General features: G+C 39.5%; 1 long non-coding RNA gene across 1 annotated transcript in view; it reads left to right on the forward strand.

Annotated features, from left to right (window-relative positions):
- LOC309870814 overlaps positions 1-17,483 on the forward strand; it is a 72,092-nt gene that overhangs the window by 51,467 nt on the left and 3,142 nt on the right. The window contains exon 3 of the long non-coding RNA XR_014314831.1: positions 3,729-3,788. This is a non-coding gene — a long non-coding RNA (uncharacterized lncRNA). The remainder of the gene's footprint in view (positions 1-3,728; positions 3,789-17,483) is intronic.

Genomic DNA, 17,483 nt, shown 5'->3' on the forward strand with positions numbered 1-17,483 from the left:
TGCTAATATTTTGTTGGGAATTTTTGCATCTATATTCATCAGGAATACTAGCCTATAGTTTTCTTGTAGTGTTCTTATATGGCCTTGGTATCAGGGTAATGGTGGCCTCCTAAAATTAGTTTGGTCGTTATTCTCTCCAGTTGTTTTTGGAGAGTTTCAGAAAGATTGGTGTGAATTCTTTGAATGTCTGGTAGAATTCACCAGTGAAGCCATCTGTTCTTGGACCTTCTTTGAAAAGTTTTTAACTACTGATTCACTCTCCTTACTCATTATTGGTTCGTTCAGATTTTTTATGTCTTTCAGTTTTGTTAGGCTTTATGTTTCTAGGAATTGATCCATTTCTTCTTGGTTATACAATTTGTTGGCAATATAATGTTCATAGTTGTCTCTCTTTTTTTTAACTATACAGTATGACCTTTATTTTATAAAAGAGATATTTTTGATAACATTTCACTTTCATATATAAAATTTTAAAAAGCCTGGAATAAAACTTACAATGTTTTATATTTTAATACATTAAAATGTTTATCTTAAGAAGATGAATTAGAGATGATTTTTATTTTCTTTTTCCTGGTTTCCTTATTAAAAAAAATTCTAGAACAGGGAAAATTATTTTTAAATGTTTAACTTTTTCAATAATTTCTAGAATGAATAAATTAGATTTACTAAAAATAACATAGAGTATACAACCCCCTCCCTTTCATTTACTTATTTACTAATTTATTTTCCTCTCCAGCTTCCTCCCTTTTATTTTTAATTTTTTTCCATTTTTAAAAAAGGATTTTATTTATTTATTTGACACAGAGAGAGAGAGAGAGATCCCAAGCAGGCAGAGAGGCAGGCAGAGAGAGCGAGAGAGGGAGAAGCAGGCTCCCTGCTGAGCAGAGAGCCCGATGCGGGGCTCGATCCCAGGACCCTGAGATCATGACCTGGGCTGAAGGCAGAGACTTAACCTACTGAGCCACCCAGGTGCCCCTATTTTTTTTTTTCCGTTTTATTTTATTTTATTTTTTTTCAGTGTTCCAAAATTCATTGTTTATGCACCATATCCAGTGCTTCATGGAATACATGCCCTCCATAATACCCACCACTGGGCTCACCCAACCACCCACCCCACCCCCCTCCAAAACCCTTAGTTTGTTTCTCAGAGTCCACAGTCTCTAATGGTTTGTCTGCCCCTCCAATTTCCCCCAACTCACTTCTTGTCTCCATCTCCCAATGTCCTCCATGTTATTCCTTATGCTCCACAAGTAAGTGAAACCATATGATAATTGACCCTCTCTGCTTGACTTCACACAGCATAATCTCTTTCAGTCCGGTCCATGTTGATACAAAAGTTGGGTATTCATCCTTTCTGATAGAGGTGTAATACTTCATTGTATATATGAACCATATCTTCTTTATCCATTTGTCCACTGAAGGGCATCTTCATTCTTTCCACAGTTTGGCAACTGTGGCCAGTGCTGCTATGAACACATAGTGTAGTAGTCTCTTAATGATCATTTGTATTTGTGCGGTATCACGTGAAACATCTTTCATTTGATTTTGTCATCGTAGTCCTGCTAAGCATTGGTTCATTTTGTTTATCTTTTCAAGAAAGCAATTCTTAGTTTCATTGATTTTTGCTATTTTTCTGGTCTCATTTACTTCTCATCTTTTTCCCCCTTCTGTTGACTTTGGGCTTAGTTTTCTTGTCCTTGAGGTGTGAATATAGGTTGTTTATTTAAAATATATATATGTTTTTAATTTGTAAAGTTTTTCCCATCTGAAGATTTTAGTTTAAATTCAATTATCCAACATATAATACATCATTAGTTTAAGATGTAGTATTCAATAATTCATCAGTTGCTTATAACACACAGTACTCATCACATCACGTGCCTTCTTTAATGCCCATCACCCAGTTGCCCCATCTCCCTGTCCACCTCTCCCTCCTCAACCCTCAATTAGTTCCCAGAGTCCAGAGTCTCTCAGTCTCTTTCTGATTTCTTCCCCTTCAGTTTTCTCTCCCTTCCCCTATGTCTTCTGCACTATTTCTTATATTCCACATATGAGTGAAACCATATGATAATTGTCTTTCTCTGATTGGCTTATTTCACTTAGCATAATACCCTCTAATACCATCCGTGTTGAAATGTTTCGTTTCTTTTTCTTTTTTTTTTTTAAGATTTTGTTTTTATATATTTGACAGAGATCACAAGTAGGCAGAGAGGCAGGCAGAGAGAGAGAGAGGGGGAAGTGGGGTTCCTGCTGAGCAGAGAGCCAGATGGGGAGCTTGATCCCAGGACCCTGGGATCATGACCTGAGCCAAAGGTAGAGGTTTTAACCCACTGAGCCACCCGGGAGCCCCATAATGTTTCTTTTTTTAATGTAGAATTTATCACTGAAATCTTTCCTCTTAGAATTGCTTTTTGATTATCTCATAGCTTTTTTTTTTTTTTAAGATTTTATTTATTTATTTGACAGACAGAGATCACAAGTAGGCAGAGAGGCAGGCAGAGAGAGAGAGAGAAAGGGAAGCAGGCTCCCTGTGGAGCAGAGAGCCTGATGCGGGGCTCGATCCCAGGATGCTGAGATCATGACCTGAGCCGAAGGCAGTGGCTTAACCCACTGAGCCACCCAGGCGCCCCTATCTCATAGCTTTTAATATGTTGTTTCCATTTCCATTTTTTAAGATGTTTGATACCCATTTTTGATTGCTGCTTTAACCTATTGTTTAAGGAGCATATTGTTTAATTTCCATGTGTTTGTGATTTTTTCCAGCTTTCCTCCTGTTATTGATATCTAGTTTCATGTTATTATGGTAGGAAAATATTTGTGGTGATATGATTTCAATTATGAATTTGCTAAGACTTGCTTTGTGACCTGTCATATGAATTATCCTAGAAAATGTTTTATATGCACTTGAAGAATATATATTCTTCAGCCATTGGATGGAATGTTTTGTACATGTCTTTTAGGTCCATTTGGTCTAAGGTATGGTTCAAGTCCAGAATTTTTTTGTTGGATCAGTTCTCCAAACAGAAAACCATTGTCGAAAGTTGATATTCAAGTCCCCATACTATCATTATATTGTTTATCTCTTCCTTCAGATTTCAGTATTTAATATATTTTGGTGTTCTGATATTGGAGATATATATATATACACACACACATATACACACACACTTATGATCTATGTTCTCAAAGAATTGACCCCTATATCCTTATATAATGACTTTGTCTTATCATTTTTGGCTTAAAGTCTATTTTGTCATATATAACTATTCCTTCTCTTTTGTGTGTCCTTAAAGCTGAGTGTCTTGTAAGCAACATATATAGTTCAGTCCTTTTTGTTCTTCTTTTTAATCCATTTGGCCATTCTACTGTTGATGTATATCTTTTTCATTTGTTTGTTTTCTGGGGGTGATGGTGAAATTCAATCCATTTATATTCAGAGTATTGACTGGTAAGGACTTACCATTTTCTAGCTGTTTTTAGTTGCCTTGTTCTTTTTCTTGCTGCCTTACTCTATAAATTGATTACTTTTTTAGTGTTATATTTTGATATCCTCTTTATTTTTTGTGAATCTACTGCAGGTTTTTGCTTTGTAGTTACTATGAAGTTTACATAAAACAGAAGCCTACATACTCTTAACAGTGTATTGTATATTTTCATGATACTAGTCAGTGTTCTTACCCACTCAAATGCACCCAAACTCCTATTTTTTTTTTTTTTTTCTCCAACAGGTTGCTGGAATGTCTCTGGAAACCTCCTCTGGACTTGCACAAGAACTTTTTCATCCTTGGGTGAGTGCCTAAGACCATGTTTTCTAAGGCTTCTAGACTGCAGCAGAGATTGCTAGAACTGGTTTAAGGGCTACTGCTAGGTTAGTACTGTAGGCTGAGGTCTAGTTGCCTGTTACCAGATTTGTGGGTGAGTGAGATGACTCCTGGGTCCCTTGGCATTTGGTACCAGGTCCCACAGCTCCTTCAAAGGCTCTTTTGTCTATGGATGGATGCTGAATTTGTGTGTGTCTTGGAGGGATTGTGGGATGGGGGGGTGGGCAAAAAGGAGAAACAGCTTATGCCATCATGATGTTGGTATCACTTCCAAGTTCTTCATTCTGATGTTTTTAAAACTCTTATCTCCTAAAGCATAATGACTAATAGTTCTTTTCAAATATTCTCTCTTTCCTTGTAGAGTGTGTGTGTGTGTGTGTGTGTGTGTGTGTGTGTATGTTCCTGTTTGGGTCTATCTTCATTTTAGAAGTATTTCCTACACATCTGGTGATCTTGGGCTATGCATTTTAAGAGTGGGGTATTTAAATGCTTGGAAGGTCTCATGTGAGCATAGGACTTGCTGACTTTTGTGATTGAATTTCACTGGGAAGTGAATATTACTAGATGCAAAATTCAGTATATGTGGGTCTTTTTGTTGAGTTACAGTTTTTCCTAGGGAGAATTCTTCAGTCTCCTGGCTGAGGAGCATATGCCTGGTTGCTTTGTATCTGGGGACTTAAACTGGGAAAAGAACTAGAGATTTCACATTCAGCATGTGGATTTTTACTGAATTCCCATGACTTCAGAGGCACTTGGTTCCTCCGGGGAATTCCCGTGTCTAAGGAATTTGGCCCGTCTTTTGAAATGAGTTCATTGCAATTTTAGTGGAGTTGGGAAGATGTAAAGATAAATGTGTGTTTAAGTTATGTTCAATAGGAACCCCAAGGTTGATAGATATTTATGGAAAATTCATGTATTTCAACACAATTTCTAGGAGAAGAGTTGAGATAAAAAGAACATATGCTGTTAGAGTAGCATCTGATCAACTAGTGACTGCCTGGCCCTGAAGAACTTAAAAGTAGTTAGGGATCAGGGCTCAGTGAGCTGAATGGGTTCTATGACCTCTGGCCAGGGATATGTGGTGATGGGTTTTCAAAATATACAAAGGATATAATTTGGGATATAAAAGAATTTGAAGACACTGCCCCTCTCTTTGTGATATGGAAGGTCTTGGGCTTATTTTAATTTGCATTGTCTCTAGTTTGTCTTCAACTTTCCAAAATTGACCTTAGAGTTGTTAAGGCAACACTTTATACTTTCTAACACTCTTTGACATACATTTGCCCTTCCACATTATTTTTTTTTTTTTTAGTTTTGAAAGATAAATGTGTAATATACATATTTAGTGTCACAATAATAAAAAGTTCACAAATACCCAATTGGTTATATATCCAAGCTCTTATATGACAGTCCCTAATGATGTGGTAGGTAGAAGTTGAAAAAAATCTTAGAGTTTCACAAAGAGCAGCTACTGAACCAGAGGTTCTTTTTCATTCTTTATTCTGAGATCATCATCCTCCATTCCATGGAACTTCAGTTAAACTCAGAGCAAAGTTTCCTTTGTGGACTGCAAAGGGGTTGAGATTTCTTGGCCCAAAAGACTAAATTGTTTGATTTTATAATTTAAAAGTATGTTTTTACAGCAGACAATTGCATCTCAGAGGATTATTTTCTTTAGAACATGCCTGTGTATAGATTTGGATATACCTACAGCGAGGTAGTCTTGCTTTGCTCGGGATAAGTTCATGTGCATTTGCTTAAGCCACTGCTGATAGGAGAATAGAATGTAAGACCTGGCTGGAAAACATGGGCAGATATGATCTTCACCTTATGTGGCCTGAGTCTGATGCAGTTCAACATAAGATAGACTGTTGAGGCCCCAAATATTACATTGAAGAGTGAATATCCAGACCTGGGAATTAATATACCTGAACTATTATGTATTTTGGGGGTCACAGTTGCTTTGCAAACTGGCCATCTTATGTGGAGGGCAGGGAGGGACCAAAGAAAGGAGCAAACCACTCCAGATTGGCAAGTGGCAATTTTAGTAAGCAAGGAAACTTACTTAGAAGGCTTATCTTGGTGGCCACAAGACAAGCAAATTTCCATTACCTGGCTGCCACATCTCAAAAGTTTATATATAGGCCCTAACTGGGTTCTTAGTCACATATTTGCTGTCCAGGTGATCTCAACACATTATTTCAAGGATATGTCCCTGTGGAAGCTCCTAATGATAAGGCAAGCTGAATGCATGTTCCAAGGACAGGAAAAGGGGTGAGGAATCTCTGATTGCCTGGGTCCAATTGTATATCAACTGGTGGTCGTATCTTCTTGATGACTTCCCCCAGTAGTCTTTCTAAAGGCCACTGAGCAAAACATTATCATGGGAGTTTTACCTTGAAGGGGAGAGGCAGGTCTCAGAACATGGAATGAGCCCTGGAAAGTAAGGAATAAACTCCTGTATTTTTCTGGGCCTTGAAATTAAGAACTCATTTCACTGAAAACCGGGATATGTTCAAGGAACTTCTGCTAGGAAATACGTGTGCTGTACATAAGCTGGCTCCTAAAACAGGGTCTACATGGGAGAGCTACAAGTAGGGATCTCTTGAAGTTAGTCTTGGGTCTTGGCTTGCAGGTTATGAGAGCACCATATATTAAAAAAATAGTTTCAATTTTACTGCCTTCCTTCCTCTTCTTTGATCTATTATCCTCCAAACAGCAATAAAATCTGGTTGGCTTGATCTCTACTGTAACAGAACTTGAGGAAGCATTATACCCCGGCTCTAGACAAAGCAGTCTAAGGGAGAGGAGTGGTTAAAACAACAACAAGAAACATAATCTCTGAGGAGGTGGCAGGAGGTCATATAAGAGGCCACATAAGACTCCTGGAGCCAAGTGGCTGACTCGGGTATCCGGTGACAAGATGGATTTGAAGGGCACGGAAGCATCTCCCAAGGAGTCCTGATTACTTAGGGTGGAAATTTGATAAATACTAAACTTATTCAGTCAAATGGGATAAGGATCTCAGATATTGTAATTTGAGGATTTAGGGATTCATGAGAGAGATGAAGCCATGCTGGTTACATTGATAAAACAAATTACATTGTAGTTTTTGTTTATATAGGAAAATGCGCTTTATTCTTTTGATGTCCTCCTGGACCCTTTTGAGCAACAGATGTGAATTATAGTTCTTAGGGAATTCCTTTCCCTTCTTCTTTTAATGAGATCCAGACAAACATGTTGGTTTTCTTCTTTTGTGTTTAGTCTGACACCACTTGCATACTCACTCACCTCCACACAAGGTTCCAAGTTCTCCATCACCTTTGAAGAAGCTGCTGCTCCTCCTCCTTCCCCACCCCCACCCCCATTTCTTGGGCAGATCCCCTACCAGCTATCTTTGAACTTTGTTGCTGGACTAAACAAAAAAAGGTATTAAAATGTTTCATGCTTTATCTCTACTTTTCCCTAATTCTTAAATTTTCAAGACTCTTCAGGAAGTCCCCACAAATTCCGCCATCTCTGACTTTAATCACCCCAGCACCTGCTGGTGGTGTCCACAGGTATCTGCTACATCTCATCACTGGTCATGACCATTGTGTGTGTGTGTGTGTGTGTGTGTGTGTGTGTGTGTGTGTGTTTGTGTGTGTGTGTGAGTGTGTTTACTTTGCTCGGGGCTTTTGCTGCCCGTGTTTCATCTCTGGGCTTACGGAAGTAAAAAGAAACCCATCTTTCACACAATGTTTAAGAAACCCAGCCAAATCACTCTATTTCCTTTTTGTGGGTATAAATCTTCTTTGAAATAATTTTTTACTATAATTTTCCTAGTTTTTCCTTTTTTATCTGTTTTAATAGTTTAGTATCTAGTTCCTAGAGTAGTGCCTAGTGTACAGTAGGTGCTTAGCAAATGTTTGGGGGAATGAATAAACCTAAAATGAGCCACAACTCAGTTTCAATTCTAAATTCTCAAAGGAGGTGGTCCTGCCTATCTTTAAGATTTCAGAACAGGTTAGGATTCTCTGGCACCCTCCTTCTTTCTAAATTATATTCTGTGGCCTCCAGCCCTCCAGAGTACCATGCTGTCTTCAAAGTGTCCATAGTGTTCTTCAAAGCCTGCCTCTTTGCCCTGTGGGAGTGAATAGTCCTTGAGCCATTGCTCTATGCCAGGCACGGAATAGTTGTTTTATAGGTAACTATGTAACTGAATTGCTGTAACAAACTTGAGATAGTGGATAACATTCTCATCTTATAAATGAGGAAACAGAAGTACAGAGGCCAAGGTTCCACCTCTGGAAATCTTATTAGGAACTATCTGAATGTTAAGTAAAGTCAGAGTCGATGTTCTTCACAGCTATGCTCTCCTCTCTCCCCACCCCAGGTTCCAGAGCACTCTTGCTTTCTTCCCTCTTCTTGAGAAAGCAACCTTAGTGTTAGCATTAGGAAAACTATGATTTATGCAATGAGAAAACACTCATGAATACTTTGGTTTTGTTTTTAATACTTACGATGCAATGTTGGCATCCTAAACATTTTGGTGTTTTTTGTGACTATGGTCTAATGAATTTACAGTTTTCTTGTATAAGTTTACAAACCTTACAAGGTTTATAATGATTTCTTATTTAAAAGATTGTTTTCATAAAGACTGTTCCATTGGTGCGTCATTTCTTCTATTCCTGCCACACCCTGTCACCCCTGCATTTATTTAACACCTGTTAAGAGTCTGGCACTTTGTTAGACACTGGGATTCCAAAGATTCTCAAATATATATTTTCATCTCTCCTGTCAGCTAAAATTTCCTCAGTGTCTTCTCATTTTCTTAGAATAAATAGTGAAAACCAAAGCATAATATTAAAAACCCTTCATGATTTGGCTCCTGTGTCCCTCCCTCATGATTTCTTTGCTCTTTACCCTGTTTCCCATTTTCATCTCTTTTTCTCTACTTCCAAGCCCCGAGTAAATAAACTCTCCTGAACTACTTTCAATGATGCTATCCTCTCTAGGTTTAAGATGTCATTCTTCTGCCTGGAATATTATCCTCCTCATTTGCCTAAAACTTGATTTTTCATTTTTCGCTAACTCTCTGCAGAAAGGTTTTCTAACCCCCAGAGTCTGGGTAAGGGGCCCCTTCTCACCACTTCTGCATATTCTATGCTTCCCTGCTTGTAAACAGGCAGGGGTTTACTTTCTTTTTCCTCACCATTTTGTGCCCTCAGTATAAGGTCATTCCTGATACATGGCATTGCAATGGCCAGAGGCATGAAGAGTAGATAGGTTGTTTGGGAAAGGACAGGTATGTGTGGTGTTTTGTTTTGTTTTTGTTTTTGTTTTTTTAAATTTTGGCTCCTTTAAAAACAGGAAAGCATCACATTTTCTTCCAAGTAACTATTAGTGTCTGCTTCGTCTGTCTTGTTATAGATTTTTGTTTTGTTTTGTTTCTGAAAGGATTGCAATTCACCCCTTACTGCTGTCTTCTTTGCAGTCAAACTATACTAAAATCCTTTAGAAAGCAGAAAGCATTGGCAACAGGAAAACTTCTTATTTTTGCCAAAACTCCATACTTTATTGTACATTTTGGAAGCTTCTTGCCAACTTCAAAATCCTTTTGTTGAAAGTTTTGCGTTTCCTGAAGGAAACAGGGAGCTTCCCTGAAATCCCTTGCATTAGTTATGGGACGAGTTGAAGATACACCTGAGGTTTCTGTGTATGTGAATGGAGGTTCCAGCTATTGTAGAAACTACCAACTGAACATACTCTTGGCCTGGATTATTAGGGTCAGGTTGGAGATGGGGTTCTTGCAGCAGTGATAATCTCCTCCAAGCATTGCTTCTTTGGCAGGAGAGAAGGAACCATTTTTCTTTCCCCTCTTTACAACTGACTGACACATTTAACTTGACTCTATGAAAAATGCTACAATAGTCATTTCCTTGGGCCACTCATCTTACATATTCAGTTGCTGGGCATCACATGAATGCTGTCTATGTACACCATGGAGGGCAAGACGTGAGCTCTGTTGGAGTTTTAATTGTAAAACTAAATTTTCTATATGCTCAGGCTTTACAGTTAGGTACTTACATTTAACGAAACTAAAAAAAAGTATTAAGTCTGTCACTTCTCATGACTCAGCTGTTGGAATTCTGGGCAGGAGGGAGAATTTCAAATGCTGAAAGGGTACAGTGATGAGAAGAGGAAATACTGCATTGTGACTGTCAAATATCATCTACTTAACGTTTGATCTGGTCTGTGCTTATAGCAGGATACACGTGGGGCTATAGAAGAAGAAAGTGTTAATCAAAAGTATAATTTCTCTTCCTCACTTTTTCCATTGCAATCCCTAGAAATCTGACTTTGATTTCTGACTGCCTTTTCCTCCACCAAACGCAGGAGTTGGGTGGTGCGTCTGTTCTCCCTGCTGCCCTTGTCAACTATTGCTTGTTCTTAACTTGGGAATGGACCTGCTGCCACCACGTCAGAGCGGCTCCCTCTCCTACTTCCTGCCTACTGTAGCCACCAGTTACTGCGGCTGCTATAGTCACACAGAACCTAAAGGATGTGGCTGCTGTCCATATGGACTGTGCCCAATAATGAAGCCAAAAGAGGAAAAGCAGAGCTCAGAACTGAAGTGATAGTCATAATTACATTGTTTGGACCCCCTAGATCCAGCCATGTCTGAAGCCAGCAACACCGTTTAGACTATACTAAATGGTATAGACTGCTTATACTAGCTTTAATGGCATTTTGACAGCCTTCAAATCTTGGTTTATAAAGGTCCCAACACATTTTTCAAGTGCTCTGGGTGCTCTGGTCATAAAAAACCCTGTCTCCTTTCCTAGAAACTGATATGTGCTTAACTCTTGATCATCCCTGCTGGGTCCATGACCATGGTGGTAGCAACAAAAGTCTCTGTTTTTGCCTTAAGCTCTGCTTTTTGTCTGCAGGCTTCATTATTGGGCAGATTCTATGTGGCATCCATGGAGACCACTAGACTCCTATCCCCAGTAGAGAGAAAGCATTTGTAGAACTGGTAGGAAGATCTCAGAGGAGGATCCTGACTGGCTTGGCTCCAGTCAGAAACTAATCCCTGAAGCAGTCAGGATACTTAGGGGAAAGGAAGCTTTTGACAGGCCAGGTCTAATTTCATGATTATCATTTGGGGTGAAGATAGGACCAGCACCATCAGAACAGGAAAGATGTACTCTAAGGCTGATAAAGAAAGGGATTATGAAGCTATCCATTTGGGTCAGCAAGGGCTACTCTTTACCTTAATTTTGGCAAAGGACCAGGTTCCTTGAGGAAATTCATGAAGACTACCTTGTTTCTGGAAAGAGTGGGCTGTGTCTTCCCATCTCATCCCATCTCATCAACATTGCCTTGATGACTATCCCACAACTCCCCACCCCCCTCCACCCCCGATATGAACACCACAGCTGTGGCTGCCAGTTGTTTTAGGTCTTACCCTGGTTTTGCCAGAAATCAGAGCCTGAAGTAGAGACTCATGTGCTACTTCTTTATTCAGGAGTGAAATCCCATGGAATAGGAGGAAAAAAAAAAACAGAAATGCGTCAGAAAAGGAAGGAAAGCCAATATAAAGGTGCATTATTAAACCAGCTTCCATTTGGTTTTAAGAGCTTCTGAGAGCTCGATCTTGCAGCATCACCTTCTGAGATTGTGTGAATGACCAGCTGGCAAGAGGTCTGTCCAAGGGAGAAAGGAGCCAGAGGGTAAATTCTTCTTCCTATCTGCCCTTGGTCAAAAGTTAACTTTCTGGGTGTTAATTTCTTTGAACTTATTGAATATGCATATGTAGGCTCTGCAGTGTGTCCCATCTCAGTGTCAACAAGAAATCCTGGGCAGGAGGCAAGAAGTACCTGGTGCAGGTATAAGAAGAGGTGTTACATTTTGCTGCTGTACTACAAAATGGTGCCCTCTGGGGAAAGCAGTGCAATCACAGTGGCTCCATCACTGTATTGACCAGCTGCCAACTCTGAAATGACTTGGACAAGGGTTTTTTTTTTTTTTTTTTTTTTTAAGGGTCTTTAAAAATAAGTATTTCTTGATTTAAGTAAGCTCTACTTAACTTCTTGGACTCATGACCCTAATATCAAGAGTTGTGTATTCTACGAGCTGAGCCACCTAGGTGCCCTGACAAAGGGGTTAATGAAATAAACTATAGTTGCTGCTTTTAAACCTAGTCACAAGGCCTTAATTGATATTTATCATCTTCCTCCATCTGTTCTAGATTTTCCCCACCTGTGCCTGTACTTCAGTGGTTATATCTTTTTAATGTCAGATTGTGATTACTTCAGTTGTCTGTTTATTGGTCTTAATGAGCAGAGAAAGACTAAGGGATGTTCCAGGGAATCTTCTGCTTCTATACTTGCTCTTTCCTTCATCCATTGTGTAATAGCTCCCCTAGCTCCCCATGGCAGTCAGGATCAAATCACTCCTACCACTTGAATGACTTCATTGTCAAGTAGCATGAGGAAGAATTGACCTATTACAGTGAGCAGTTCACTAGTTTTGTGTACCATCCCCCCATGGAAAAATCTGTTACTCACTCTGCTCACCCCATTTCCATCCCCACCCAGAACTGGAAAATAGGATAAGAAACACAAATTCCCTGGTGAGTTATTAGGAATGATAAGGGCCAATCCTTTTTCATTCCTTGGTTTCTAAACCTCTATATTCTAAGTATTAAGGACATAACACTTATTCCTTAAATACACATACTACATTCTACAGAAGAGACTCCCAACCCCATAATGGTGGTCCTCAACCTGGTAACTTTGCTGAGCCTTTGACAAGCTAATCACAGTTTTGTTAGGTTGGCTGCTTGACCACATGGTCATGTACCCATGTTGAATGTTGTTGATGAAAAATTTGTCCATTTGTCCAAAGTGATATTATATGGGCTATCCTGTCAGTAAGGCAGGCAATCTCTAAGTCCATAAATGACAATGCTGGCTGTAGCACAGTAGTAGGGAAACCAAGCCTGAAACCAGAGTAGATATGGATTCTAGTTAAAATTAATTGCTACTCCTCCGAGATAAAATGGACCTGATATAATTAACCTGTCATCAAATGGTTGCTGGGTTTCCTGAAGAATAGTGCCATATGAGGGATCAGCATTAGTCTTTACTGCTGGACGTTTGTACATTCAGCAGTAGAACTGGATGAGTCTTGCTGAAATCGAGTCTATGCTGCAGGGTTCTTGCACAGCCTCCATTCTTCCATGGTCACCGTTCCTGGTTCTATTATGCCATCAGGAAGTGGTCAAGAAGACCTCCTGGCTGATGTTCACAGGACAAATCATTTCAATCCATTTCATTTTTGATGGTCTTCTCGGTGGTGAATGTTCTCTGGAGGACAGTGTGAGACAAAGTTTTTCCCGTGTTCGTATGTCCATTATATTTTTTTCACAGACTTTTCTCTATAATCTTCTAATCTGTTCCCACCAGGCCCCTGAGCAGTGAACCAGTTCATTCACCACTGCCCAGGATTACTTGTATATCTATATTTCAGAGCACTTCTGTCTCCAACAAAGTGAACAATAAAATAAACTGTTGACAGCTCTGACCATTAAGATTTCTTGAACAATTGCCTTTTAAAGCCCTCCCTGAGGGAGCCTGAAATCCCAGGAAGCAGGAATGTAGGAAAAGGGGAATGAAGCCAGAAAGGTAGGAAATCTACCATAATGGCATATTACCAAACTGATATCAGGGACAGTGACCCCATAAATGACCATTTCTCAGGACAGTCTGTTTGGAGAGGAAGGGGGAAAACTTCCACTAGTCAGGGTTTTACCCCGAGTATTCCTATGTACTTTCACATATATGAAACATTAGGGCAGGAGGCAAGAGGGAATATGCTAGAGGTATGTGGTGAAATGCTGTTGGGTTGTGCCCATGTGAAGTTGGTCAAATTTCCCACAGAGGTGGTAGCTACTATAGCCACTGAGGTTGGAACAAGTGGCCAGATGCCCTGGGGATAGGTGGATATGTAAGGATATGACTTGGTATGTAAGAAGTGTCCACTTCATCTTCCCTCCTTATAGAAGCCTTCCTTGCGGAATGATGGTACACTTACAGGTTTCATAGTCTCCATGGTTCCCCCCCCCCCCAGATACTTCTATGAATTAGGCATGTATGTTATTTGAGCACATTAATGCATCCACAGACAAGGTTGAGGACACAAAGTTGAATTAGGCCTGGTCAGTATTTTCTGAAGGAGTTTGAAGTCTGTTGTATCCTCATTTGACAGATGGGAAAATGAAATGAAGAGATGGTGACTTTCTCCAAGTCATTCAACCAGAATGTGGCAAAGCTGGATCTATTAACATTTTACGTCTCCTACTCCAAATAAATTGTACTGCCTATACCAGTTATTGGAGCGTTAAAACAGCAAATGACTGGTCAGCACAGGGTCATGACTCCTTGCAGAGCTTCAAGTTTTGAACAATGTCCCACAGTACGTGAGATTTGTAAGTTCTTCAGTGATAATACCATACTGGTGAAGGTAGATCAGGAGAGTTTTTTTTATGCTACATTTGCAGTAGATGAGAGGATGGACAAACCTTTTGTTGAAGAGCGTTCTATCTTTCTGATTGCAGAACCAAAACTAATTGTATTATCCTTAGAAAAGTTATACTGAAAAAATACAAGTAGAGCAAATAATAACCAATATAATTATTTTGACCTTAATATTATGTCTTCTGGTATCATTTAATATTTTATTACATCTTCACTTTAATGATATGGCATTCCATTATATGCTTATATCATAATGTGTTTAATTAAATGTCTTTTTGTTGGACATTTTTCCAGTTTTTCAGTATCAAAATGCTTCATTATATATAGTCATATTAATCCATTTCTCCTGTAACTATCCTCTGGAACTATTTGGGTGTGTAACTCAGTACCAGTTATATGCTCACCTGGAAATGTGTACATTCTGCTCACCAAAGACATGCACAAGGGTGTTTATAGCAATACTGTCTATAATAGACCAAAACTAGAAATAGAAATATCTATAAAAAATAGGTAAATACTTGAATATTCATATAGTGGAAGGCTATATAGTTGTATATTGCATGCAACAATGTGGATGAAATTCATAAACGTCAAGTCAAGTAAAAGAAGGCAAGCACAAAAGTATCACATACTACATGATTCCATACAGAAAGCTCAAAGGCAGGCAAAACTGATCTCTGGTGCTAAAAAGTCAAGGGAATGGCTATTTTGCAGGTGGGAGGGTGGGTGGGTAATGACTGGGAGGAAAAAGTATTTATCTTAGGGATTTTAATGACTGAGGACATGGGTGGGCTTCTAAGATGCCAGTAGTGTTCTGTTTCTTGACCTGAATGGGCATTATACAGGTCTGTTCACTCTGAATATTTGAGTAATTTATGACTTGTGTGCTTTTCTGTATGTGTATTATACTTCAGTATAGATATTTATTTTTAAAAAAATGAGTGTAGCCTAGGAGCTGCTGAAGCGTGTCCCATAGAACAACCATGGGGTTGTAAATAACAATGGCACCTAAATGTAGCAAACAGAGTACTGTTTCATTAGGAGGACCAGCATGTTAGTGCTCAAGAGACGTAGAAAGGGCCAGGTCCAAGTACTTTGTCTCTAACTGATGATGTGGCATATAGGCAAAGATCACATCTGGAGGGTTTGGGGGGATAGTGGAACTGACCCTCGGTAAATCCTGTGAATTCAGAGAGCAACGTTGAGGTCAAAGAGGAGCTTGTGAAAAGCAAAACAGAGCAGGTGAGCTGAGATTGACAACCAAATAACCTCAGGAAATAAAAGGGTTTTGATAGTAATACAAATTTACACATGGGCAGGAGATATGTACTAGGAAACCGGTGGTAAACAGGACTCAGTCCAGGAGATCAGGGACAGCACGTCCCTACATATAGAGACAACATGCAACTCTGAAACTGTGGCTTGCCTGTTGATCCAGTGGTGACAACTGTCTCCTCTGGTAGGTGAGAAATTTCCTTGTTGGTGAATATAGGGTTATTCTCCTCAAAGTGGGGCAAGAGTCACTAGGGACCTAGTAGTGGATGCAGAGAAAAAGAATGAATGAAATTCTCTGGGGAGAGTTCAGTTCTAAGGATTGTAGTGATATAGGAAGGAATGATAATTCTTATAATTCTTCTAGTGGTAAGGGAAAACTTACTCCTGTGTGGGTGCAAGATAATTAGAACCAAAACCATTTAATTGGAAGATGTCCTACCTTAGCTGCTGTGGCTTCTAGTATAAGAACAAACAACAGTTGGTCTTCAAATGCCAATCGTGATATGGCGTGAATCCATCTCACTAAGCATGAACCAAGCATGTGTTAGGAAATGGCAAGCAAAATACTAAGGCTTCAATAATAACTGACTTCATGCAACACTATTTTCAGAGAAATTGACAAATATCCCATCTGAAACTCCAAACATACTCAAGGGAGGGAGAGCCTGATTTCCTACCCACCTAAACAGATGAGTCAGCTGGACCCTGAGCAGGAAAATATTATTTATCTAAGGGCCTATAACTCAAGAGCTCAAGGGCCACTTTTCCTCATGCATTGTTTTCCTCGCTAAGCCATGATGTGGGCTGGCAGTGGGACACTAACTAAAGGTGGCATGGGATATTAAGGATTTATATTTATGGTTTTTTTTTTTTTAAACTTCTAGAGATTTCACATTGCTGTCATAGAACTTAGAAATGGAAGGCTGACGTGTGGACTCCCACTGCTTGTTAAAGCTTGGTTATTTTTTAGGAAACAAGCAACATCTGAGTTTCCCAAAGACTTGTTTGTGCTTCCCTTGATAGGACCTCAGAGCCCTTTGCCAGAAACTCAAGATAATGCTGTTTAGACTTTGTGCCTAAAAACCACCCTGTGCGTATATATCTGTTAACATGTATGTTATGACTCATAACTTCTGGTCTGAGAACCAAGATTTGCATTTCTAGCAAACTCATAGCTGATGCTCCATGTCTCCAGATGGCATGTGCAGTAGTGGGGATGGAATATGTTCTTGGGCTCACTGTGGACTGCGTGCTTTAGTTTGGAGTCTTTGGCAGTAAGGCCTCCAGAAATGGGGCATCTGTGTCAAGAAATAGTGCACCTAAAGCAACATCTCGGAAAATCTTTGAGCTTCAGATCCACTGGAAAAAATTTTTTTTTGAAAAATTTTCCTTGTTGTCCAGGAAACAGAATTATGGGTCACCGGAATGGCGACTTTATGGCAGCCACAATTTTAGCCACTGAGCATAGAGCTGAGCACAAAATGGAACCATGTCCCCATCATTGTGAAATTTAGTTTAGTTGGGGTGAAGAGAAGGGGACAAGTCCCACTAAAAGTAAATAATTTCTAGAGTGGTTATAGGTGATAGAGAAGGAAAACCACTTTTTTAGAAAGAGAAGGCAATTAGTAAGGGGGTACGGAGTAGAAGTTTTAAATCAAAAGACCTCACGGAAGAGAGGATAGGTGGAATAAAGACAAGGAAGTGACAAAGTGAGCTGTGGGGATATCAGAGGGGAGAATATTCCAGCCGGAGGAATTACAAGGGCAAAGGCCTAGAGATGAAGTAAGGCTGGCATGCTGACAAAATAGCAAGAAGGCCGTGAGCAATAGTATTTGAGGTTAACCTTCACCCATCCAGACTTTGG

The sequence above is a fragment of the Mustela nivalis genome (assembly GCF_964662115.1).
Source record: "Mustela nivalis genome assembly, chromosome: 8".
In the NCBI taxonomy this organism is placed as follows: Eukaryota; Metazoa; Chordata; class Mammalia; order Carnivora; family Mustelidae; genus Mustela; species Mustela nivalis.